General features: G+C 40.4%; 1 long non-coding RNA gene across 1 annotated transcript; it reads right to left on the reverse strand.

Annotated features, from left to right (window-relative positions):
* On the reverse strand, positions 1–2081 carry LOC145875808 (uncharacterized). The gene is made up of 3 exons (XR_014391342.1): positions 1607–2081; positions 1338–1384; positions 1–863 (listed from the first exon to the last, which is right to left on the reverse strand). It is a non-coding gene; the product is annotated as an uncharacterized LOC145875808 (long non-coding RNA).
* Positions 2082–7488: the final 5407 nt, after the last annotated feature.

Below are 7488 nucleotides of genomic sequence, written 5' to 3' on the forward strand. Positions count from 1 at the left end.
GTGTGTGTGTGTGTGTGTGTCCAGTGTGTGTGTGTGTGTTCAGTGTGTGTGTGTGTGTGTGTGTGTGTTCAGTGTGTGTTCAGTGTGTGTTCAGTGTGTGTGTGTGTGTCCAGTGTGTGTGTGTTCAGTGTGTGTGTGTGTGTTCAGTGTGTGTTCAGTGTGTGTGTGTGTGTGTGTGTGTCCAGTGTGTGTGTGTGTGTGTTCAGTGTGTGTGTGTGTGTGTTCAGTGTGTGTTCAGTGTGTGTGTGTGTGTTCAGTGTGTGTGTGTGTGTGTGTGTGTGTGTCCAGTTATTATTTCAGGGACACTGAGGAGTCAACATAATGAACCATAAATCCTGGATAGAGGGGCTCAGTGAATGTGGAGGTGAATGTGATCAGGTGGGTCAGTGTGTCAGAGGAGGCTCTATAGAAGGACAGAGTGCCGGCTGACCAGTCCAGATACACTCCTACTCTGTGGGAGCTGGAGGAGGGGACGTCTATGGTAGTGGAGTTATTATTATACCAGCTGGAGGAGGGGACGTCTATGGTAGTGGAGTTATTATTATACCAGGCAGAGTAATTGTTGTCAGAGCAGAACAGACTCCAGGACTTGTCATTGTATCCAAGACAACAGTCCTTAACCCTTCCTCTCCTGTTGATTCCTTTATATGTCACTCCTATACCAGCCCCCCCACTCCACTCTACCTCCCAGTAACAGCGCCCAGTCAGACCCTCTCTACACAGCACCTGTCTCCAGTCCTTAAATCTCTCTGGGTGATCAGGATACGGCTGCTCCTCTCTCCTACATGTCACCTTTCTGTTCTCCTCAGACAGAGAGAGGAGTCTGTTTACTGTGTTTAGGTCCAGTGTGAGATCACAGACATCTGATGGATGAAACCAGACACAATATTAGAAATCATCATCATTCACATTAGAATGTTAACTCACTTTTCACTAATTCATTTAATGTAGATGTTTCTAGGTATCAAAAGGAGAAGTTAAGGTAACTTGAGACTTGTTGAATGATCACATGTTATACTGTATGGTAATATAAAACACACTTATTCACAATAATTACAACACACACACACACACACACACACACACACACACACACACACACACACACACACACACACACACACACACACACACACACACACACACACACACACACACACACACACACACACACACACACACAGCAACTCTTTGTAAATGTTGGTGTCCCTGATTTGTGCTTCTGTAGAACTACAGATGATATTTAATATGACCAAGTCAGTAATGATGGTGGTCTTTGACTTAACTTGAATTAAGACTTATTCTTAGTCATATTCTTCACAGCAGTCAACACTCACATTTTCTAATTCCAGGTTTCATTCTGAACTCTCCACCATGTTCCACACTGTAGCGGTAAGCAGAAAAACAGACAGTCAATGAGTGATACACCTGAACTCACACACACACACACACACACACACGACACACATACACACACACACGACACACACACATGACACACAGTCAGCATATAACTTTGTCCAAGTGCTGGTCAGAATGTTTGTCTTAACCAGCCTGAGAAGTCAAACATGTCTGATATGAACATTGACATAAACCCTCTACATACTTGAGTTTCTCCAGTCTGCAGTGTGGATCCTCCAGTCCAGCAGAGAGCAGTCTGACTCCTGAGTCTCCTGGGTGATTGTAGCTCAGGTCCAGCTCTCTCAGGTGTGAGGGGTTTGACCTCAGAGCTGAGACCAGAGAAGCACAGCCTTCCTCTGTGACTAGACAGCCTGACAGCCTGCAAAGAGTCAAATCATATTAAAATCACACTGCTATTCTTTGGTGGTGAAAATAGTGGCAGTATATTTCTTCAACATATTTAGATATATCAGTGTCATGAAACCTGCCATATCTATTCAGAAATTAATGTATCATATTATAAATGACTAATTATCAACGCTTTGCCTGCAGATAGAAACATGTATAGTACAAATATTTGAGTAGACTGACCAGACCAGTTTAAAAGCAGTATCAGTCAAAAGACAGACAGTGAGGTATCAGATTTAGATTGTATTGAGTATACAGTCCACACCATATCTATTTCGACAGTGAAGATAACATTTTAAATGTGGCTCTAAACTCCAACATTTTGGATTTCAGATCAAATGTTTCATATGAGGTGACAGTATATAATGTCACCTTTTATTTGAGGATATTTTCATACATATCTGTTTCACCATTTAGAAAAATGAAAGCACTTCATGTATCTAGTCCCCCTATTTAAAAAAGTCATATGTTTTCTGACCAATTCACTCATAGTGTATTAAATTAGTCAAAAGTTTATTATTTGGTCCCATATTCTTTGACTGCAATGACTACATCAAGCCTGTGACTACCATGATTGAGAAAGATCATGAATAATAATGAGTGAGAGAGTTACAGAGGCTACAACAAAACATGCTAACCTCTCACCATTACCAATAACAGAGGCTACAACAAAACATGCTAACCTCTCACCATCACCAATAACAGAGGCTACAACAAAACATGCTAACCTCTCACCATTACCAATAACAGAGACTACAACAAAACATGCTAACCTCACCATTACCAATAACAGAGGCTACAACAAAACATGCTAACCTCTCACCATTACCAATAACAGAGGATACAACACAACATGCTAACCTCTCACCATTACCAATAACAGAGACTACAACAAAACATGCTAACCTCTCACCATTACCAATAACAGAGGCTACAACAAAACATGCTAACCTCTCACCATTACCAATAACAGAGGCTACAACAAAACATGCTAACCTCTCACCATTACCAATAACAGAGGCTACAATAAAACATGCTAACCTCTCACCATTACCAATAACAGAGGCTTCAACAAAACATGCTAACCTCTCACCATTACCAATAACAGTGGATACAACAAAACATGCTAACCTCTCACCATTACCAATAACAGAGGATACAACAAAACATGCTAACCTCTCACCATTACCAATTACAGAGGCTACAACAAAACATGCTAACCTCCCACCATTACCAATAACAGAGGCTACAACAAAACATGCTAACCTCTCACCATTACCAATAACAGAGGCTACAACAACACATGCTAACCTCTCACCATTACCAATAACAGAGGCTACAACAAAACATGCTAACCTCTCACCATTACCAATAACAGAGGTTACAACAAAACATGCTAACCTCTCACCATTACCAATAACAGAGGTTACAACAAAACATGCTAACCTCTCACCATTACCAATAACAGAGGATACAACAAAACATGCTAACCTCTCACCATTACCAATAACAGAGGTTACAACAAAACATGCTAACCTCTCACCATTACCAATAACAGAGGATACAACAAAACATGCTAACCTCTCACCATTACCAACAACAGAGGATACAACAACACATGCTAACCTCTCACCATTACCAATAACAGAGACTACAACAAAACATGCTAACCTCTCACCATTACCAATAACAGAGACTACAACAAAACATGCTAACCTCTCACCATTACCAATAACAGAGTGGGTTTGATCTTTGTTAGTAGAATCACAAGCCTCACTGCAGGTGTCAGGAATCCCGCTTCCTGAGTCTGTTTCTGCCTGAGCTGACTGTTTTCTGTTTGGAGTCTAAGGGTGCGTTCAGAAACCTATCTGGTTGCCAGGCGACGAAGTTAGGCGGGAGATCTAGTGATTACCCTACACCTGCATCTCATCAACCTTCTGCACACCTGGTCCTGATCATCACCTCTTCATAAGCCCTGAGCTGACATCCATTCCCTGCTGGATCGTTCGCAACGAACAGCCTCATGTTTCCTGAGCTAGTCTTGTTGTTTTGTCCTTGTTACTGGTTACTCACCCCCCGTTTACTCTGTCTACAGTCATCCTCCCGGAACATTCAACTCCCTTGCCTGGCCGTCGGTGGATACAGTGACGTCATTGAATCCACCCATCTACTCTCATCAACTCACCTCCGCTGCCGCTCTGTCTCCTGGATCACTCAAATTACACATCAAGACTACCAATAAATACTCACCTTCATTTTACTCACCTTGTCCTGGTCTGCTTCTGCGTTCTGTCTTAGAGAAACGTGACAGCAGGCATGGAATATGGGACAACATGCTAAACTTATGACTACTTTAATTCACTTTAAGTAATATGTCCGAATAATTACGACTTTTTCAAATGGGAGAACTACATGCATAAAGTACTTTCATATCTGATAATACTGACCTCAGAGTCTCCAGTTTACAGTGGGGATTCCCCAGTCCAGCAGAGAGCAGCTTCACTCCTGAATCCTTCAGGTCATTGTTACTCAGATCCAGCTCTCTCAGGTGTGAGGGGTTTGACCTCAGAGCTGAGGCCAGAGAAGCACAGCCTTCCTCTGTGACTAGACAGCCTGACAGCCTGCAAAGAGTCAAATCATATTAAAATCACACTGCTATTCTTTGGTGGTGAAAATAGTAGCAGTATATTTTTTCAACATATTTAGATATATCAGTGTCCTGAAACCTTCCATATCTATTCGTAAATTAAAGTATCATATTATAAATTACAAATTGTCAAAGTTTTGCCTGCAGATAGAAACATGTATAGTACAAATATTTGAGTAGACTGACCAGACCAGTTTAAAAGCAGTATCAGTCAAAAGACAGACAGTGAGGTATCAGATTTAGATTGTATTGAGTATACAGTCCACAACATATCTATTTCGACAGTGAAGATAACATTTTAAATGTGGCTCTAAACTCCAACATTTTGGATTTCAGATCAAATGTTTCATATGAGGTGACAGTATATAATGTCACCTTTTATTTGAGGATATTTTCATACATATCTGTTTCACCATTTAGAAAAATGAAAGCACTTCATGCATCTAGTCCCCCTATTTAAAAAAGTCATATGTTTTCTGACCAATTCACTCATAGTGTATTAAATTAGTCAAAAGTTTATTATTTGGTCCCATATTCTTTGACTGCAATGACTACATCAAGCCTGTGACTACCATGATTGAGAAAGATCATGAATAATAATGAGTGAGAGAGTTACAGAGGCTACAACAAAACATGCTAACCTCTCACCATTACCAATTACAGAGGCTACAACAAAACATGCTAACCTCCCACCATTACCAATAACAGAGGTTACAACAAAACATGCTAACCTCTCACCATTACCAATAACAGAGGCTACAACAAAACATGCTAACCTCTCACCATTACCAATAACAGAGACTACAACAAAACATGCTAACCTCTCACCATTACCAATTACAGAGGCTACAACAAAACATGCTAACCTCCCACCATTACCAATAACAGAGGTTACAACAAAACATGCTAACCTCTCACCATTACCAATAACAGAGGCTACAACAAAACATGCTAACCTCTCACCATTACCAATAACAGAGACTACAACAAAACATGCTAACCTCTCACCATTACCAATAACTGAGGATACAACAAAACATGCTAACCTCTCACCATTACCAATAACAGAGGCTACAACAAAACATGCTCACCTCTCACCATTACCAATAACAGAGGCTACAACAAAACATGCTAACCTCTCATCATTACCAATTTATTTATTTATTTCACCTTTATTTAACCAGGTAGGCAAGTTGAGAACAAGTTCTCATTTACAATTACGACCTGGCCAAGATAAAGCAAAGCAGTTCGACACATATAACAACACAGAGTAACACATGGAGTTAAACAAATGTAACCCTCTCACCAGGCTTGAATATGACTTTCACAATATTAACATATGTAGAGTATCTCAGCAGCATGGGATGTTAGGTGAGAAGGACATCTCCAATATGAATTCCTATTGTAAACTATCTAGGGTTATGACAATAGGGTATTAACTTCAGATGAAATGATTATAGGTTTCTGTTATTGAATCAGGATAAACCATCCCATGCATTAAATTAAAACAATCAATGACTCCACCAAGGCAACATACATAACGTTCCATATGTGTATTAAAACATTTTCAAACACAAATACATGTTCAGACACAACATCAAAAGAAAAAATAAATAATAATAAACCCCAATGAGTCGTGCACAACCCGTGTCCAAATTAAGCCCCTCACATTGTGGTTACTCACTACTTGGTAGATATTCCCTCAGCGAAGTATGGCAGTTCCATGCAGGTTTCCTCACCAAGTCCAAGGCAGCACAGCGACCCATGCAGACAGTACTCCTTAGTAACCGATATCCCCATGGCAACACGAACTCGTTAAGCTTCCCAAGCAATTATCTCCCGGTGTCACACGATGCTAGGCTAACCTCTAGGCTGGCTAATACCTCCACGACGAGACGGTAGCTTCAGTCTTTACTAAGTTTTAACTAAATTATAACAACTCTTTTATTAAATAAAACATGTATTTCCCTTCATGTCTTAGTAGCTATGGGTTTTGTTGTAGTTCTGTCGTCTTCTTTTATAATTTTTCTTCACCAACCGTCCTGAGGTAAAACGTCCATCCTTTCATCAACGTCTTTTTCCCTCCCGTTAACCAGGTCAACTCCCATTGGCCACAACTTAACAAGCGACCTTATTGGTCAAAACGTAAACTTCAAAGTAAAACAAACTATTCACTTATACATTAAATAAATATTTCTTCAAAAAGCATAATGCATTAACAACATTACAGTTTAGGAGCAATTCAATCATCTTTTAAATATAATACCAATTAATTATAACAAATAAACTCAATACTTGGTTCAAACAAGGGTATTACACAAACATACAGTCAATAATACAGTAGAAAAATAAGTCTATATACAATGTGAGCAAATGAAGTGAAATAAGGGAAGTAAAGGCAAAAAAAAGGCCATGGTGGCAAAGTAAATCCAATATAGCAAGTAAAACACTGGAATGGTAGATATGCAGTGGAAGAAAGTGCAAAGTAGAAATATAAATAATGGGATGCAAAGGAGCTAAATAAATAAATACAGTAGGGGAAGAGGTAGTTGGGCTAAATTATAGATGGGCTATGTAAAGGTGCAGTAATCTGTGGGCTGCTCTGACAGCTGGTGCTTAAAGCTAGTGAGGGAGATAAGTGTTTCCAGTTTTAGAGATTTTTGTAGTTCGTTCCAGTCATTGGCAGCAGAGAACTGGAAGAAGAGGCGGCCGAAGGAGGAATTGGCTTTGGGGGTGACCAGGGAGATATACCTGCTGGAGCGCGTGCTACAGGTGGGTGCTGCTATGATGACCAGTGAGCGGAGATAAGGGGGGACTTTACCTAGCATGGTCTTGTAGATGACCTGGAGCCAGTGGGTTTGGCGACGAGTATGAAGCGAGGGCCAGACAACGAGAGCGTACAGGTCGCAGTGGTGGGTAGTACTGTATATGGGGATTTGGTGACAAAACGGATGGCACTGTGATAGACTGCATCCAATTTATTGAGTAGGGTATTGGAGGCTATTTTGTAAATGACATCGCCGAAGTCGAGG

This window comes from Salmo salar, unplaced genomic scaffold, assembly GCF_965601325.2.
Source record: "Salmo salar unplaced genomic scaffold, fSalSal1 ptg000358l, whole genome shotgun sequence".
Lineage (NCBI taxonomy): Eukaryota > Metazoa > Chordata > Actinopteri > Salmoniformes > Salmonidae > Salmo > Salmo salar.